The sequence below is a fragment of the Panthera uncia genome (genome assembly GCF_023721935.1).
Source record: "Panthera uncia isolate 11264 chromosome A3 unlocalized genomic scaffold, Puncia_PCG_1.0 HiC_scaffold_12, whole genome shotgun sequence".
Classification (NCBI taxonomy): domain Eukaryota; kingdom Metazoa; phylum Chordata; class Mammalia; order Carnivora; family Felidae; genus Panthera; species Panthera uncia.
The window spans coordinates 4,248,544-4,267,692 of NW_026057579.1; the positions used below are offsets into that span (position 1 = coordinate 4,248,544).

The window sequence follows — 19,149 nt, forward strand, 5'->3', positions numbered from 1 at the left end:
CCCTGATGATAATTATTTTATTGTATTCTCTTTTTTTTTTTTTTTTGTTTTTTTTCTCTTTCTTTCTTTGTTTATTTTTTTTTTTTTTTTTTTTTTTTACCCAGTAGCAGTTATTTGTAGATTCTGGAAAACTATTACTTGCTTTCAAAATAAATAAATAAAAAGCCTGGTCTTCCGATTTTACAGTTGAACCTTCCCTAACCCTTAAAGCCAGGTTACTTTACCAAAATTGTCATCAGCTCATACATGATGGATTGGCTTCAAGTAGAAAGGGATATCTAGCAAATTGGGGGGAAAACTCTATTTTACTTCCGCTCAGGACTGTCTCTGAGCATAACAATGGTATTTGAAAATCTTGCCGTTCACAAAGGCATTTTGTGAAAAGAAAAGCTAGCTAGTTGCCCATGAAGTAATTATGCTGAAGACAATTTTTAATATGGAAGCGTTCACGTTTTGGTTCATAAACTCGTAAAGAAAAAACAGTGGGGAATTTCTTTTTAATGCTTCGACTTCAGTGAAAGCTCTTCTACTGTGCCCCTCGGCTCTTAAGAAATTCCCGGGTTACAGATACAATTGAGGGCGAACTCGAATCTGTTCCGTGAGCACGGCCTTTTTAGTTGTGGTAAAACAGAGTTAAAATGACACCCGTTTTGAAGAAAGTGCTTCAAGATCATGTCATGTTTCACTCTTTCCAGATGACTAAAATCATCATCATTTCCCAAGTCTTACCTCGGGGGAAGGGGACATGTGTGGTTTAAAAGAGTGGGCAAGTATTAGTTAAGGTCAGGCTTTTTCTGAATGTGAGCCTTCGATGGTGCTGGGTAAGGGCAAGGGCAGATCTTCTAGGGTAAAATACTCATACAGAAAAATCTCTTAAAGTAACAAATTCAGGTGGTTACCATAGTCTTCTCTATTCCTTGTCATCATGCACTGTAGTGTTCATTCAAGGCTTTTTGGTTTGTGTGTTTTTAAATGCTCTTGTCTTGCCTAAGTCAGGATTGGAACACAAAAGCATGAAGTGTAAAGTCTGAATCACATGTTTCAGGTCTGGAATTAAACGGCATAACCCATGACCTTGAATAGAAGATGTCATTACATGAATACTGTCACCGGGTCACGCTCACCAAAAGCAATGTCTACCTCTCCCCAAGAGCGTTTGAAACTGACCACAAATGTGTCCAGTGATTTTAAATCCCCCCCTGCTAAGCTTTCTGTCAGTCAGCGTAGATTTTCAGTGTCCTTCCTGAGTTTTGTCATTTCTTTCTTTTTAGTTCTTTTTACTGTTTGTTTGCTGGTCTATGATTTATGAAGAAATCCACTTTCAGAAGAAATAATGACTTACTCTCTGTGGGTGTTTCCTTTCTTTACTACCTGAAGAATTTTCGAGTATGAATAGATTACAAGAAAACAGACCTGTGCAAAGAAGGTAGAGGAAAAATATGAACTAACTTTTCAATTGTTTAAAATGAGGGGGATACTGGGCTGAATCTACTGGTGTTTTTCAAATTGTTCCTCAAGTTAATTAGCCAAAGCACAGAGTAGCAAGCATTTCTTTCTAATATAGATGTTAAAAACAGCTTAGCTTTTCTAAATATAAATAGCAAAGACTAATGCTCTTAGTATTGCCTGAAAAATTTAGAAATGTCTGCAGGCTGTTGTGAACAATTGTGTCTTTATGGAGAGTTGTTTGGGCTTTTTAGAAACTCATTAATTTGATTGTAAGCGTCTGAGTGTTATCAGGAAAAGAAGCTTTAGAAAATGGTTTCAGAATGTGTCATTTTCTCCTTGGTTTAATCTGAGATGGTGTGTGGGCATGCTGGTATTTTAAAAGGCTAAAAATGGTGTATAATTGCTATGCCTTCAAATATGAGGTAGGGCTACAAACAGAGAAGTTTTCTTCAATCGTCTCTCTCTGACATTCTGCTTGTCTTCCAAGTAGTAATTCTTGGATTTTTAGCAAGGATTCTTTCATTCTTTTTTCATTTTCAATTTGTTGTTACAATTCAGCAAGAACAAAATTAAAAAAAAAAAAAAAAACACAACAAACCATGTCAGCTTTCTATCGTTTTGATCTTAATATTTAATGTTTCATAAAATTAAAACCCTGTGTTTTCATGTTAACTAGTTTCATTATTATTATTTTTTTTTTTTTTGTGAAATGATTTGCGGTATAAGACTGCCATTTGGTTTCAATATTAATCTATAAGATGAACTACGTGGGTGTCATTTATTTTCAGTAGTAAATAACTGCTTCACGGGTTATTTTACCTTAGCATAATTCCACTGATTCCTCTGGGCTTTTGGTCTGCGTGGTCAAATAATATTTGATGTGTGTGTGTCTGTAAAATAAAAATGACATGCTGCCTCATTAAAAGCAAGTTCATGGTGTAATGGTGACCAGAATTGGGGATTGTCATGTAGTTGGTTTCAAAATCCAAGCAATGGATTATTCATTAATTATTCTTTTTTCCAGGAAAAGTCTGATTTGGTTGTTGCAAATGTGGATTTACTAGAATTCTTTTTTTTTTTTTATAAATCATTTATGTGTGTGTGTCATTTTAACCTTAAAAGGGGTTAATTTAGCAAGAATAGATACCTTTTCTGTTTGTATTGTGGCTTGTTCAATTTCTCATAAACTGTATTTGGTAGCTAAAATGTTGAAAGCAGTTTGGGAACAAAATGTCTGCTTAAACCATGACAAAATTGGCCACAATTTGCCGATTGGGCTGATAACAAAAGCCAGCAACACAAAATAGGTAGAAAAACAGTTTGTTCGGTGATGTGAGACCACTGAACGTCTTTATGCATGTTATTTTTTTTTCATTCTGGTGTTTATGTTGCGCTGGAAGATAAGTTTTTGCTCTCACCCATAGATTTTGATTAACCATTTCATCTGGTGGATTTCTTTTAAAACTCCAGAAAACAAAGCTGTTCACCTGGGCTCTGAGACACATCTGAGTTGAAATCCAGCTTTGCCCCTAAACCCCACGTCTCATTCAGGCTCCACCTGCTTGTAAATGTCTCAAAGCTCACAATTTGATCTTTTAAAGCAGCCCTGAAATGCCATTGTTTCAGGTTTTCACCATTGACTTGTATGGCTCTCACTAACTTTTTTGCAAGTGTCAAAGAAAAATTACAGTTTGCAGTTTAAAAAAGAGTTCTCTCCCGGAGCATGCAGTTGAGAAAAATGCCAACAATTAAATGTACACATCGACTCTCCTGTAGCTTCACAGACTGTGCAAACATATGAGGGTTTTAACGCGAGACAATACATTTTTTCAAGCGATAGAAAAAGACAACGGCACCCTCTCTCCTCTCCGTTGTTTTGACTTCTCCTGCCATGCCTGCGTGTGTGTGTGTGTGTGCGCGCGCGCGCGTGTGTGTGATGGTCTTATTTTTCTGTCTTAAAAATCAGATACTCCAGGGCAATAATTAGGATGAGGCTTATGTTTCTACTTATCTAATCTTTGTTTTCACAAATAAATACAAATAACTCAAACTGAAACTTGATGGCTTTGGTGATAATAAAATAGCAGCCACGGGGAAATTTTCTTCATTTTAATGTTCTTTCACAACCCACATTCAGTTTCGGTAGGAAAATTATTAACCTTTCAACAGCCTGCTAAGACATAGGCTCCTAATACACTCTGGAGGATGATTTGCAGGTTTTGGTTCTATTTTGAGACTTGGTTGTACAGTTTTTTCTTTTTCTTTCTTTCTGTCTTTCTTTCTGTCTTTCTTTTTCTTTTTTCTTTCCTTTTTTTTTTTTTAAGACCAAGGGCTTTCTTTGACAGCGATAGCAATGACTTGAAATCCTTTCGATTGGTATCTTTTCAGCGCGTGCATATTTTACAGTGTTCGTATTTATATTTGATCACGGGCAGAGGGAGGGCTCCTATTTCCTGTTCTCCTGCTGTCTGAGGCTGTGAAAGAGGAAATGTTCTGTAGCCTCACCGGTTTTCCTCATTCTAATCCTTGGGTGGACACTGTGAGTCCCGTGTCCCCATTTTTCAAAATCCAGCTGAGCCGTATTTCGGAGAGGGCCAGTGGCTCTGTGTTAAGCATCTGGCTTGACTCCTGCCTGCCTTGGGTGGCCTCACGTCAGTGTCCGTCACTCCAGAGCAGGTCAGGCCCGTCTGGCCTTGCGGTCCTGAAGGTCTGCGTAGCCGCCAGCTTGCATGGAAGGCTCAGCACGGGGGTTTCTCCCTGGCTGACTGCTGTTTGGTTTACACCTCTGGTAGGGGCGTGCGGGGAGGTGATCATGATCTGGTAACTCCTGTGTCTTCACCCGAAATGCACAGCGGGGCAGAACGTGGGACAGGAGAGGCACTGGGTGCGTGGGGTGATCTCAAATGGCAGTTTCCATTTTAGGTGTCTTCTCCAAGTCTGGCTGGGACGGCCACACCTGCAGAGAGGGCCCTGAATGGGACGTGCCCTACGTCTGGCGAGGCTGGGCCTCGTGACTCATAGTCCCCTTCTGTGTTCCATCTCCCCCACCCTTGCAAATCCCCGGCCTCCCCAGTGCCCTACCCTACCTGTTCCCACCACCCCGACGAGGCGGACGGTGGAAGCTGAGGAACATCTTGTTATCTGTGCGCACCTCCCTCTCTGCCACTTTCAGTGTCTTCCTCCTCCTCCTCTTTCTTCTTCTTTTCATACTTCCTGTATGGGGTTAGTGTTTTTCTTTCTTAATACTAAACAAACTATGTTTTTAATGTTTTGGGGGGGGGGCGTGACCAGGGGCACCTGGTCACGTTGCCGCCTACCTGCCCGGTCGTGGGCTTCTGCTGGTGCCAGGTGTCGGTGTGAGCAGAGCTCTGAAGCCCAGTGGGTTTTGCCCCCACCGCTCCTCCCAGGGTAGCAGTAAGGAGGGTCAAGCTGGTGAAAACATTATCCTCCTCAGGGAAAACATACTGAGAGCAAATGAAAGGAGGGCCACGATGGGGCAGGGGGCCTGCAGCTTGGCTGAGAGAGCAATGTGATGACTTGGCGGGGGGGGAGGGTAATCACTGGTACAGGTTTAGTATCCCAAAGGGCTCAGCCTATGCCAGGCAGATGAGCAGTACCCAAAAAAGGAGATCGAGGGGCACATCGTACCCACCTTCCTCCCCAGGTCACTCCAAGAACTTGTTGAAAGTCTCAAATAGCCTCTGAGTTGCTGGCTCTTTCCTGCCACCGTGGGGATCTCAGGAGAGAACCATCCGGTGAAGAACTTGCGAACAGTTGACTAAATGGAGAACGTCAGTACATGGCCAATGTGCGGTCACCCGCGGTCACTAGGGACCAAGCCCATGTCTCCTTATCCAAGAGCATCGCTAGGTCTTCTGAACATCAGTCACCACTGGGGATTCTTAGGCGTGTGTCTGAACCACCCTGAGACATCCCTGGGCCCCACTGCCAAAGTTTCCAATCTGGAAGGTCCGGGAAAGGGCTTGCAGATTTGCATTTCTAACAAATTCTCAGGTGATGTGATGCCGCTCGTCCAAAGACGCGTGTTGAGAAACACTGGTTAGGGCCATGGGCCGTGGGTGATGGGAATACCTAAAAGGCCAATGTCTGATGGACCTGTTGGCTGTCTCCATTTTCCCTCCAGCGCCAAGTCCCTTCGTGTGCTCGGCACTGCCTCTACGATAAACCCAGTCCTTCAGAGTTTTGCCTCTCTTCGTAACTAGAGAGCAAGTTTACCCATAGTTTTGGACTTTCACGGCGTCAACCAGACTACAGGTCTGCTAAAATGGTTTTGAGGTTTAGTTCTTTGAAAAGTGGGTTTTATCTCAAGGGTAGTGAAAGTGGCCAAAGCAAGGGGGTGGGGTGGCAGGACTGGACCAGGAAATAATCCAGTGAGGGCCACCCTTGGGTTGCCCAACACTCTTGTCTCCATTTCCATCTTCAGTACAGATGGAGGGAGGCATTTAATAGGCACCTCTCTGTACCGAAAGATGGGCAAACTTCCAAGATCCATGGGGGAACGAGCTGATTGAATCACCTGTGAGCTCCTGTTCAGCCCGGAAACGGGGCCGAACATCTTGATCGGGATGCAAGGTGGGAAGGTGGTTGGCACCATTTCACCAGCTACTTGCAGAACTCCCTGTTGTCTTCCAGGTGGGAGGGAGGAGCCTAGTAGCGCCAACCTGAGAGGGCCGATGCCACGCTTAAGGGAGGGCACACGTCTGAAACTGTGTCTGACATATGGGATGTGCCCGATAAAGGGTGGCCAAGAGGACCTGGGTGTGTTCTGGGGCAGCCCGGGGATAGGCTCGTGCTCTGCTAACAGGGGTTTTGAGGGACACGGAGTCTTTTCTGAACCACGTGTAGGTCTGTAATGATGCGTGGAACACTTTGCAAAAACTGCTTCTCAGGGGACATCCCCTCAGGAAAGGCTCTCGGTCTGCTCAGAGTTACGTGGCTTTGGCTCTAGAAATGGGAGCCCCCTTCAGAAACCAGGGAAGGGGGGCCCCTCAAGCGTGGGTTTCTCCCTCCCCTGCCCTGACATGTCTGGCAGCCCAGAAGCCTAATAATTTACACAAGGGACCCGTATCACTTATCTCCGAAGTTAATCTGTGATCGTTTTTGGCTGTGGCCTCGCAGTTTTAACTTTCTGAGAAACGAAAACAGTGCAGTCCCAAGAGCTGGACACCTTGGTGTTGTTGAATACACTCTATCCTCCTGGGCAGCTGTTTCGAAATCTCAAAAAGTTGGCTCCCAACCCTGTCAGACTCCACCATGAGTCAGCACGAACAGGATGTGAGTGCCTGGCCTGTCATTTTCCCAAGCGTTGACAAAGACTCTGGTGCAGAACAGGCTCAAGTGTGTGTTCTGTACATGGGTGGCTGGGGGCTCTGGCTTGGCCTTTCAGGGGTGAGACATTGACAGCACCATGGATGTTACAGCAAACTGAAGTCTCTGGCTTTGCTCCCCCGCCCCCGTGCCCCGGTCCTTACTGCCTGGGAAAGAGGCTTGGGTGAAACCATCCAGTGAACCATCTGGTCTGGGGGTGGATGTCTGAGCTACTGTTTTCTTCCCCCTTCTCAGTTTCCCATGCCTGGAGCCTTTCCTCTGCCATTAGGAACGGAAAGGGAAGGATCCGGGAGCTAGCTCAGGGAACATCCAGAAGGTCACCTGGGCTCCATTTCGGGTCCAAGACGAGGGCTTGTATTTGCAGTGTGATGTTTGTGACCCTGGGGCCATGCCTCAGATCTGAAGGAAAGTGAAGTTGGGCATGCAGGGGGAGACCTACTGGGGGGCCCTTCAATACTAGAGATGTAATTCAGCCAGACTGGGAGTGAGCACAGGAAGAACATGTGACCTTTGGGACTGTCCAATGTGAGGCTGGTGGTTTCCACCAACTATCAGTGGATGCTGGCATGTGGGAAGCCACATGTGTGACTGGCTCTTAATTAGGGGCAGATCTTTTAAAGTTCCTGAATGGGCTCTCCTAGGTTGTTTTTTGAATGGTAACTACATAGCAGGCCAACATGGAGCCATTATGGATTTTACTTATCCATGCAAGAGCTCCTGAACAAGCTAGCTCTGAATTTAGGGACTAGGTAGGAAGGATCCACATCTCGGTCCCAGTAGGGTCCCTTCCAGTCTGATCTTAGGACAGTTGCCAACTTCCTCCCTTCGGGTGCCTGTAAAATGAAGGTTGAGCACATGATCCTTAAAGCCCTGCCACGTCTCACTCTGTGATTTTGGTCAAGGTCTGCATGGTTGGATGTCTGTTACTAAAGTCTGCCCGGGCTGTCATACTTTGGTGTTTCATCCCTCAGAAGTGGGGTAACTGGAGGACAGCACAAGTTCCTAAGCCATCTCTCTATCTCAACGGCGACACTAGAGGACCCAGGTTTTCCCTTGCACCCTTCTCCCTGGCTGACACATTTCTTCGCTCCTATTTTCCCTTTGCCCGCCCAGGAAGGCACTGCATAAGAAATCTTGGGGTCAGTTTCCAGACGTTAAGCCACAATAGAAAATGCCGGCTCATAGGACACAAATCAGGAAGCTGGTTTTCCCAACAGATTCATCTGGGCAACGCTCTTCCCAGAATGTCAGATACCACAGAGCCAGATTTATCACCTTTCAGAAAGCCCGGTATTTCACTGCCACTGGCAAATGGGGCCCTTGACAAAAAACAAAACAAAACAAAGCAAAACAACAATAACAAAAACCCTCAGGCTGCAGGAGTTGATGTGAATCAGCTAACGCATTTGCACAGAAGGATAGGGGAAAGGTAGAAGGAACAACAATACAGAGTTTCCAGAAATAAATGCAGACTATCACAAGTGCCACGCGAGTGTTGGGAACAGCAGGGACGATGAGTGTTAAGGGGAGCTTGAAACTCTGCCACTCAATAGAACTCTGCCGGCAAAGGCTCCAAAGTCTCCTTGTGCAAAAAGGGTTTGGGAAGCACACAATGAATGAATTTCAACAGCTTTCTTTATTTCCTAACTTCTCAGCGTCTTTTGTATGCTACTGTGGATTGTGAATGAATCTCTAGGGGGAGGATGGAGTTTTTCCAAAATCGGGCACCCCTTTCCTCCCTTTTTACAGAGAATTTTGCGCCATTAACAAAGGTCAGGAAATGGGAAGGGGCAGGGGCAGCTGGTTTTCCTGGGAGACTCAGGGCTGCATCTTGGGCAGGTTGCACATGGAGGGGACGGCAAACCCAAGGAAGCTCTGAGTAGACAGGCAGAGCCCGTATCTTCTCTGCCCATCAGCAAGCAGTGCCCGGTCAGAGAATACGTCTGCAAAAGCACAGACCGGTGTGGATTTGACCTCCCTCCCATGGCAGTTCTGTCTCCTGCCTTCTCTTCCTCCCTTGGAATGTCTGAGCCACAGATTTAAACGCAAAGCTGGCTTGCAGGGCCATGATCTTTGGGGGAGGGGACATCATCTATATTCCTGCATTGACCTGTCCCTCTGCCTGCCTTTGGAAGGATCCTTTCACTTGTTTGGGAACTGAGAATAAGCTTCCGCAAACAACCTGCTGCTTGGGAGCCAAACCATACTGGTCTCAAGTGGCAAAGTGGTTTCAATTGGAACCTCTGTCCTTAGAGCTGTCTCAGCCCTCTGCTGTCCTCAGGGCTTTTGTATGGTCAGGGGCCCCTTCTCCCTCTACCTCATTGAGACTCCTTGGTGCCAGTAGCTCCATTCGCCATGTTTTGGTGCACCTGGGAGGCTCTCTTGGGATGGAAAGAGGACAGGGGACCAGAAGTTCAGCCTCCATATTCCTTGTCCCTCCTCACTGGGCTGCAATTCCCTGGTGACCTCTCTCACGTCTCTTTGGACCCTTGAGGAGTGCTGCTCGGTGTAGCACCTGGGCAAACACTGAGCAAATACCAGACTTGTCCTGAAAGTCCTGTGTGACCCTTTAGCAAGGCCAACAGGAGCACGTAGGGGAAGAGGCTCAATGTGCCCCAGCAGTAGACCCTGACCCAGAAGGTCAGAACTAACTTCAGCTTTCAGTAAACAGGTAGTGGGCTTCTGGGAACATCTGCCTTTTCTGTCTCTTGTGAATTATTTTTAAACGAACGCCCTGCTGCCCACCCGCCCCACCCCCCCCCCATCATCACCGCCCGCAATGTTCGTTGATTATCGCTGTTTGAATAGGTGGTGATAAATTTGATTCCCCAGCTCACTGTGGCATTTATGATCTGTCTTTCCCTTTTCGGTTTCCATGTACTGGAGTGACTGTCTCTCAATGCGGTTGGCAGTGACCTGTGTTTTTCATGCATGTTTTTGTTTCAGAATAACTGGGAGGTGAAACAAGAAGCTCTATGACGCAGTTGATCGAAAATGACACAGACACAGAAAAGTCAGGACTCGGCCCCCTCCAGTGCCTCCACCTGCTGCCCACGGCCAGAGTGCAGGTGAAGGGTTTCCCCTGGGGCTTGATCCTAACTAAACCCCGGAAGACGTTTGGAACTCTTTTTCCACACCTACTCTAATCGTGGCCTGTTAATGATCACACTCAAATCATCACTAACTTTGAGCTTTCTACTGGAAAGCTCTGTCTTCTCAGCTGCCTCCTTTTCTTCCCCCGCGCATCAGTCACCCTCATTCCACGAGGTTTCTTGGGCTCATACTGTTATGGCATGTTCTAGAGTTGAGTTGGATGGGACCCACTCTGTCCCTCCCCCTTCCCAGCACTTACCAATATCAACAGTTATGCTGTTTGTTCACTCATTAATTGGCCGTGTACCTCTCTCTACCTGCCTTCCAAATTTCAGTTCAATAAAGGAAGATTCTAGTCTGTCTCATTGCCCAGTCTGTCCTCAGCACCTGGCGCTCTGCTCAATAATTATGTGTTGACTGGATCCATCATCTTATCACTTCTCACACTGACTCTGTGATATTGAGTTGCCCAGTATTCTAACCACTGTTTGGCGGATGAGGAACTTGTGAATCCATTTACCTCTGGTGATCTAAGGGGGTAAATGGAGTGGCCAAGGTGGGGACACAGGCTTTCTGTCAGTATACTGGGCGGCAGGAAAGGTTGATCATAAACTCTCTATTACCTGGATAATCAGATTCTCACCTGAAACCAAGTTTTGCCTTGCAAATCAATGTCCTTAGGTTAAATCTCATTTGCTTATGTTCCTGGAAGATTAAAGGCAACCATGTAGCAGAGGGATGTGTCCTCAGTGGGGAGTCTGGAGTATGGGGCCCTTGTCCTCGCTCTGCAAGCTGTTGCCTGGGTGAATCATCTAACTTCTCTAGGTGCTACTTTCCTCGGCAGAACACCAAGAAGACCAGATGATCCCAAAGATCCCACCCTGCCCTGAGGTTCCTTTCCCTTCTCTGTCAGTTCTGTTTTTCAGAGTCTAGAACTCTGAGGAGGCAGTGCAGAAAGGTATCGTGGGGAAACACAGGCAAAGCCCCTGAGAATACACAGAGCCCAAGCCCAGTTGTGGGTTTATGGACGTGCCCCATGGGGTGCTCACACATACCAAAACCCCTTTAGACACATCCCTGTCCTGGTATATTTCGTTCTCAAGAACAACAGGAGGAGAAAAAATAAATTGAACGCACAATTCTAGGGGGATGGGGCAATGGTTCTGAACCCTGGCCAGACGTCAGAATTACCCAGGAGTTTTCAAAAATCCAAATGTCCAGGCTCCAAATGCCCAGGTAATTCTGTCATGTAGCCAAGGTGAAGAACGGTTGATCTGGGGCCAAGTTGCCCAATATGGCTAGTAGCCACGAGCCACATGTATCTCCTGAAAACTTAAAACGTGGCTGTGTGACTGAGGAGCTACATTTGTAATTCCTTTTTATTTTAGTTAATTTAAATGTAAACATCCACATGGGACTGTGCTTGTTGCATTGGAAAGCACAGATCTAGAACACATGTATCATCACAGAAAGTTCTACCAGACAGCTCTGTCTGGGTGAACTCTGAGGCCTATAACCACCAAGTGAAATTACACTGAATGAAAGGGAAGTTTAAGGTAATTATCTCAGTCTGTTAATTTGACTAGGGCCTGCTCTCCTGTCTTGGGCCTGCAATATATTTTTCATCCACCTCTTGAGCCCGGGCTTGGGCAGCAGCAAGAACGACACGCTTTCAAAGCAGTGCATGGTAGGATCCGGAAGAATTTACAATACCTACAAAGGTCCGAGGCTCTGACTCAAGTCATTTGGCATTGACTCTGGCTATTCCTTCAGTTTGCATCTTTGAAGCCCCAGCTCTGGAAAGGGAGCTGTCTGAGTGATTGTTTCATTACCAGAATGTAGGACAGTGGGAAGCAGGCCTTCCAGGAAGAACTTTTGGAAAAGCAGATTGCCAAGGGGTGGGGGGGTGGGGAGGGTTGGAGTGCTGCAGGAGTTTGGAGTTCTGTAGGAATTCAGGCTTTGAGATGGGCTCACTGAGGCCACTCAGCCAGCTCAGCCAGTTTGGGGTTACAGCTGGAGAAGCAGAAGCCAGAGCTGAATCATTTTCTGCTTATCACTCAGAGACTGTCAGAGTTTTTTTTCTTTTTTTGGAGGGAAAGCACCTTACAACAAATAATAATACTATTTTGAATTTCGAAGCTTTCCCTTTTTCAAAGCACTTTACCACCTCTGACTTATTTTGTCCTCACAACAAGGCCATAACCTAAGTAGGGAAAGGGTTTTTACTGCCTGTCTAACACCCTGAGCAAAAGCTCAATATTGTGGAAAGAATTAAATAGTAAAAGCGGAGACTCTGAGGCATTATTTTGTCCTCTCTGGTCACACTCAAGCACGTAGCAGCATAGCTAGGACCAAACATACCTGAATGTTGCACTCTTACAGGGGATTGTGTTTTTCAAAAGGACATAGGCTTCACATTTGTTCTGTCTCATTTCACCCTAGCTTTCTAACTCCTGCGAGTTGATGGTTGGAGGCCATTTTTTCCTCAGAGGTTTGTGTGACTGGCAAATGTGATAAATACACCTTCAGTGTCTCCCCACCCCCACCCCCAAGTTAGTTTTAAAGTGGAGTGTGGGACAGAACAGAGGACAGGGCCCCTGTGGGTCTCCATGGGAATAGCTCTTCTTCCCTCCAAAGGACAGAACTGGAGCAAAAAAAAAAAAAAAAGAAGCCATAGACCGACACGGTCACCTTGGAGCCTTCAACTCTCTCTACGTGTAGAGCTGCCGAGAATCGTTTCAAACCTCACTTGCCAGTGGGGAGAAAACACCCAAGAGTCTGTGTTGAGATCGAGTGGGTGGCCTAGCCAGGACGGCCATCTCCAGCAGCGGGCATGGGAGTAGAGGTAGCAGGACCGAGGTAATGCCATGGTCTGACCTCTTTGGGAAGGTTGTCCCAGCTACTGTGAATTCTCCTGGTCATTCCATCATCTGGCCCATCTTTGGTATCTTATGTACCTAGGATACGATGAGAGGTTTTCAGATGCTTTACTGAAAGCAAGACGCACTTTCTGGGGCATTCCCCTAATCGACTGTTCTGGTGAAGCTCGTCAAAACAGGAAATGAGGTTAGCATGGAATGACTTTCTCTTAGAGAACTCGTGGTGCCTCTTAAAGACCACCACTTTCTTCCCAAATGCTTGTGAACTTTGTCTGATGCCTCTTCTGGGTTTGTCCGGAAACTGGAGTGAGTCTGCTCTTCTGTAGTTTTTAGAACCCGTTCCTTCGGAAAATGGCGGTGATACTTGCTCGTTCCCAGCCTTCCAGCCCCTCTCCCTTGCACCTCAGTATCTCGAAGATGTCTGCAAGTTGCTCTGGAGTTAGAGGTGCGCATCCTTCAAGCCCAGCAAGAAAGTGGCTCCGTGCACGTGCCCTTGGCTGAGGTGGTCACACGGGGGCTTTAGGGAGTTCCCTCCTCATGCTGCTTGGCCCCCATGCTCCCTTTTCATCAGATGTGCCAGTAAGAGAAAGGAATCCAGTGGATGAAAACTTAGTGAAAACAATCCACTTTCTTGCCCTGCTCCACGTGTGGGCATCTGGCTCAGAAAGGCACTGTAGTTGAAACAGCTGTGCCCAGCTTCCTTCACGTGAATCCCCACGCAGGGTTCTTTGACTCAGTTTTCAAAAGCAGTGAGGGTTTCATAGTCTGGGCGAGCGGCAACATGCTTATCTCTGCTGAGGCTTTCTGACAAATGGCTTGACCTCAAATTTCTAGATTTACATGTCTTTTTGTTAACACTGAGCTCCTTTCGAGTCACATTTGCTTTTACCCAGTAGAAGGGAGTCAACCTGGAGAACGTCTGGCCTTGAGTCACAGGCGTCCACGGAGGACTGATGTCTCCCAACAGGAGAAGTGGATTACCTCCTGGAGGTCTGCCTATGCATTATGCTCTCACTTCTGTAATCGTGGGTCTGCCTCCCTTTTAACATGACGTAGCAGGACCTCAAAAGCCACTCTGGGTCCCCATGATGAGTGGGACATGCTCTCCTTTAACCTGGGGTCCCTGCCTCACTTTTTCCAGGTCTACAACAGGTACCGCCTTTTCAGGGACGGTCACTTAAGTAGTTGGATGAATAAACGTGCACCTAGAACAATCCCAGTTACCACCTGAGGCTTTCATTTGTTCGGGACACAACTTTTGGTGGTTCACACATTACAGTTAGCTCTTGAACCACATGGGGGTTGGGAGCACCAACGCCCCACACAGTTGAAAATCTGCCTATAGCTTTTGATCCCCCCAAAGCTCAACTACTAATGGCCTGCTATTGACCGGAAGGCTTACCAACAACAAACGGTTGATTCACACATACTTTATTTGTTATATGTATTATTTTTATTAGGCAGTAAGCCATATTAAGCAAATTACAAAGAAGGGAAAATACATCACAGTGCTGTACTGTAAAACATCCAGGTATAAGTGGGTCTGCTCAGTTCAAACCCATGTTGTTCAAGGGTCTGCTGTATTTCCAGGCCTCATCACTGGCCCCAGAGATGGCATTATTATCCTTTTGTTTCAGTTAAGAAAACTGAGTTTCAGGGCACCTGGGTGGCTCCGTCGGTTAAGCATCCGACTCCTGATTTTGGCTCAGGTCATGATCTCACGGTCGGGTGTGTGAGTTCAAGCCCCGCATCGGGTTCTGCACTGACAGTGCAGAGCCTGTTTGGGATTCTCTTCCTCTCCCTCTCTCTGCCCCTCCTCTGCTCGTGCTCTCTCCCTCTCTCTCTCAAAATAAGTAAATAAAACGTTAAAAAAAAAAAAAAAAGGAGTGTGACTGGTAAGTGACAGAGGAAAGATAGCTGAACATAACTGAAAACAGAAGGCAATCAAAAGTCCAAGGGTCCCTGCCGAGTCCTGGGCACCCCCTCCGCTGAGCAGAACTTCAGGCCCCCGCGGCAGCTACCTGAGCCTTTTCCTTCCTCCCTCAACACTGGCAGCCATGTTGGTCTTGCCTCCTGCCCTCTTAGCAGAGGGTCTTTGGCAGGGCGGGGGGGTGGGGGGCAGGATGTGGATACACTTTGGTTCTGCAAACTGCCCACTACTCCAAGTGTGGTTGGAAGGTCAAAAAAGGCAGAGGTCCCGCCCTGGCCCCTGGCGTCAGAATCTGCCTTCTCACCAGATCCCAGAAGACCCGTGAGCACAACTGCTAGAGCTCAGCTCTCTGGGCCTCTTGAGGTCAGAGCTCTGTGGTAACACCTTCTACCTCCAGAGCCCAACGTGTGCCTGCCTTACGTAGGTGGTGAGGAAATGTTGGTAAAGTGAATTTGGTCTTTATTCTTCTGAGAAACTAGTTGGGGAATTTGGGGGGAATCAGTCAGAGGCTCTCTGGGGTCCCAGGCAGGCCCCCACCCCTCAGCAAACAGTGAGGCTGTTTGAGAGTCAAGGGGACGGAGAAGGGTATTTGGGCTAAGAAACCATAAAAAGAGTTACATCAGTAGAAGGGGTTGCTGCTGCTGTTTGAGGAAGAAAAGCAAAAACGAGGGAAATGTGGCATCCAAAACAGGGTCCCGCCTGCAGCCCTTAACCATTCTTACTCCATTATTTTTATCTTTGGAACCTCTAGAGGCGGAAGAACACAGCCCTGTAATCGGTCACTGTCTTTAAGTTACCTTCCGTCCATCTGCTGTTTTCTTTCCTCCAGAAGTTACTTTACCGACCGTAACTCCCCCACACTCCTGTCATCTCTTTGAGAAGGAAAAGCTATTTGGCGGTTCATCGCCGGTTCTGGCATGTCTGCCTTACCACGAGCACAGTCAACAACGGGAGCTTGAGCATGAGCGTGTGCTCGTGCATGCGTGTGTGTGTGGGGGGGGGGTACCGTGGGTGTCGGTAGTGCGCGAGCACCTGTGTACGTGCCGCGGTGTGCGTGGTGGGTGTCTGTGCGTGGGTGGAGGGGGCGTGGGGGCGGGCGTGTTGTGTATACCGTGGGTGTCCCTGCTGTGCGCAGGCGGGTGGGTAAGCGGGTTATCTGGGATGTGTGCGGGTTGTGGGTGGGTGTGTTTGTGCACGGCACGGGTGTTGAGCACACCCCTTATTGGGGGGCTCTCTTCAGAGCCCCGCAGAACTCCTCATGGCACCACCCGAAGAGGAGGCAGCACCTCAGGAAGGATGTACCCGGGACAGGATCACCTGAACAGAGGCCCCATCCTCCTGCCCTCCTCGCTGACCTAGGGCCAGTCGAGGGGCACATCGGCCTCCAAGTGTCGTGTCTGGTGTCCGTGCTGGAGGACAGCTGAGTTCCTTTCCCAGCACTACCTCTCCTGCTGGCACCCACAACAATGCCTTTTCTTGCACAGGCAGCCAAGGCCAACCATGGATCTACTGGGCTGCAATATGCTGACATAGATCCAACCACGGATCTACTGGGCTACTGGGATCTACTGGGCTGCAATATGCTGACAACACATGAGGATGAACCACCCCGTCCCCGAGCAGCTGGTGCCCGGTCTGCTGTCCGCATGGCCTCCGCCCCAGCCCTCACGTGCCGTCCCTCGGCAACAGCACTGCTCCTGTTAGGTAAAGGCTACCTCACTTTCCTTGACACGTCTCTGACAGTCATGGCCCCTGAAGGCATGGCCAGTGCTGGGGCCTTTCCTTTAGGGTTGGAACAATGGAGACCCCATTAATTACAAGACTCAGGTAGACCCGCCCCCAGTTCTGGTCTGCCTGGTCCCTGGCAAGCTGTGGGATCTCTGAGCTTTGGTTTCCAACTTCATCCTGTCAACTAGGAGGCTGTTTGCAGTAATGCATGAAAGCATAATGTACAGATTCAGTTATGGTGGCTGTGATCATTATTATTTTCATTTGTAAAGATTGAGGATTAAAAAAAACCCAAATATATCAGGAAATAGTAGGAACATACCGTCAGTGAAAATACTTGGGTAGGGTCCTAATGACCTAAGCTATAAATATAAAATATGAAAAGGAAGAAAAGATCTAAAAGGCAGGGGGGTCAAGACAGCAGTCTCAGAAAAGGAGAATAGTCTTAGAGAGAGAGAGAGAGAGAGAGAGCGCGCGAGTGAGAGCTGGAGAAACATAGGACCAGCCTTCCAGAACTCTGCTTCCTCTTCTTGGGACAAGCGTGACAGGCCCTGATTCCGAATCTGCAGAGCCAGACGTGGTATAGAAGCATCGATTTGCTTTAATGTAAATATTTTGATGTCTTTCTTTGCCTGAACTTTTAACCTTGCTGGTAAACAGGGTAGGTAGAATAAATGATTGTTTTTCTGAGAACTGACTTTTGAGGAAACGGGGGGGGAAAAGGATTTTTATTAGCTAAATTGTCAGTCTTGTGCATGATTGAAAACCTCACTTTGCTGCTTCTCAAAATCTGCTTCAGGAGACCAAGAACTGCTTTATTCTAATTTCTGAAAAGGAAAACTGTAAAATATAGAAATACACCAATTCAAAAACAGCAAAACTTACAAAGACAATGGAGGGAGGGGAATCGTTCTGTGGAAGGTTTCTGAAATGAGAAGAACAATTCAGTTAAAGTCCAAGTTGTTTCTAATTAGTGATTTTCCAGGGGGCGCCTGGGTGGCTCAGTCGGTTGAGTGACCGACTTCGGCTCAGGTCATGATCTCTCTGTCTGTGAGTTCAAGCCCCGCGTCGGGCTCTGTGCTGACAGCTCAGAGCCTGGAGCCTGCTTCATATTCTGGGTCTCCCTCTCTCTCTCTCTCTGCCCTCTCCCGCTCATGCTGTCTCTCTCTGTCTCTCAAAAATAATTAGTAACTTTCCGCCCTCCATTCCCCTGTGGACTCTGATTAAATGCTCATCTCCTCACTCCATTTCCATCCGTTGTCACCTCTGAGGTCTTGGGATGGAAGTCAAGAGGGCATCGGAGGTCCTGACCTCAGAGCGAGCCGTGAAATAGACTTGCAATATGCAAGATACTACTTTTCTCTCCCCAGGCAGGCAGTGTTTTGTTTACAAGCACTGTCCCTGCCAGTGGATTGTCCAAGAATATTGTATAATAAATGGAACAATGACAGGGAACCAACAGAACGGGGAAGACACGGATTCTAGCACAAGTTTTCCACCTGAAAGTGTCATTTAACCTCTGCCCTGCGATTTCCTTAGCTATTAAATGAAGATACGACTTTTTGGCTTCAAGCCCCATGGAGTTGTTGTTAAAATACAAGACCTGATTCAAATGGATACGTGCACCCCAGTGTTTACTGCAGCATGATTTACAACAGCCAAGGTATGGAAGCAGCCCAAGTGTTCATTAATGATACGGATACAGATAAAAAAGGGGTGCGTGTGTGTGTGTGTGTATACACACACAATGGAATATTATTCAGCTATAAAAAAGAAAGAAATCTTGCCATTTGCAATGACACAGATGGAGCTAGAGGGTATTATGCTAAGCAAAATAAGTCAGTCAGAGAAAGACAAATAGTATGCGATTTTACTCATATGGAAATTTTAACAAACGAAACAAATGAGCAAAGGGGCGAAAAGAGAGAGAGAAACCAAGAAACAGGCTCTTAACTGTAGAGAGCAAACTGAGGGTTACCAGAGGGGAGGCAGGTAGGGGGATGGGATTAAGGAGTGCACTTGTGATGGGCACATGGTGTTACATGGAAATGTTAGTCACTCTGTTGTGCCCCTGAAAGTAATATAACACAGCATGTTAATGATACGGGAATTAAAATTAAAAACTTTAAACAAAAACCCCACAAGATCCAAAATATGCTTTGAAATAGAGGGAAAGAGGAAACCCTCTCCATGCTCAGATTGTGATGGAGTCCCACCAACGTCGTAACAGATGACTGTACGTCCTTTGGGTTCAGAAGACTTGATGGAGACCCCAGTCTTGGAATGACTCTCCTGCCCCTCACTGTTTGCACCTACGATATGTGTGCCTGTTGGTTGAATGCTGGTGGAATTTCTTTCAAATAATGGTCCCATGGGGAGGGAAAACTGAGGACATTGAGAATAAATGTTTCAAGTCTTCTGAGATAGGGTGGTACAGATAGGACTTCTAAGGAAGTTTCTCCCCGCCTTCTTATAAGAAGGATGAAGGGGAGGAGAGGGAGTCCCAGAAGAGGAAACAAATGGCCGCATCTTTTTAAAGATGGGATTGAAAAAAACCCACAAAGCATGTTAAGAGAGGCAGCTCGTGAGAAGCCAATTCCTAACGCTCTCGGTCCTCATCCTTCTCCCCCCCTTTTCCTCTCAGAATAAATTAAAGAACCGGCTAAAATCCAAATTGTGTGTGTGGTATCTTTATCTGATCAACCTCATCCTCTAATCACA

The 19,149-nt window shown here is 46.9% G+C and overlaps 1 long non-coding RNA gene across 5 annotated transcripts in view; it reads left to right on the forward strand.

The window, feature by feature from the left end:
* LOC125937453 (uncharacterized) overlaps positions 1–19,149 on the forward strand; it is a 156,131-nt gene that overhangs the window by 54,805 nt on the left and 82,177 nt on the right. For all 5 annotated transcript variants that reach the window (XR_007462384.1, XR_007462386.1, XR_007462382.1 and 2 more), the window contains exon 2: positions 9,745–9,866. This is a non-coding gene — a long non-coding RNA (uncharacterized LOC125937453). The remainder of the gene's footprint in view (positions 1–9,744; positions 9,867–19,149) is intronic.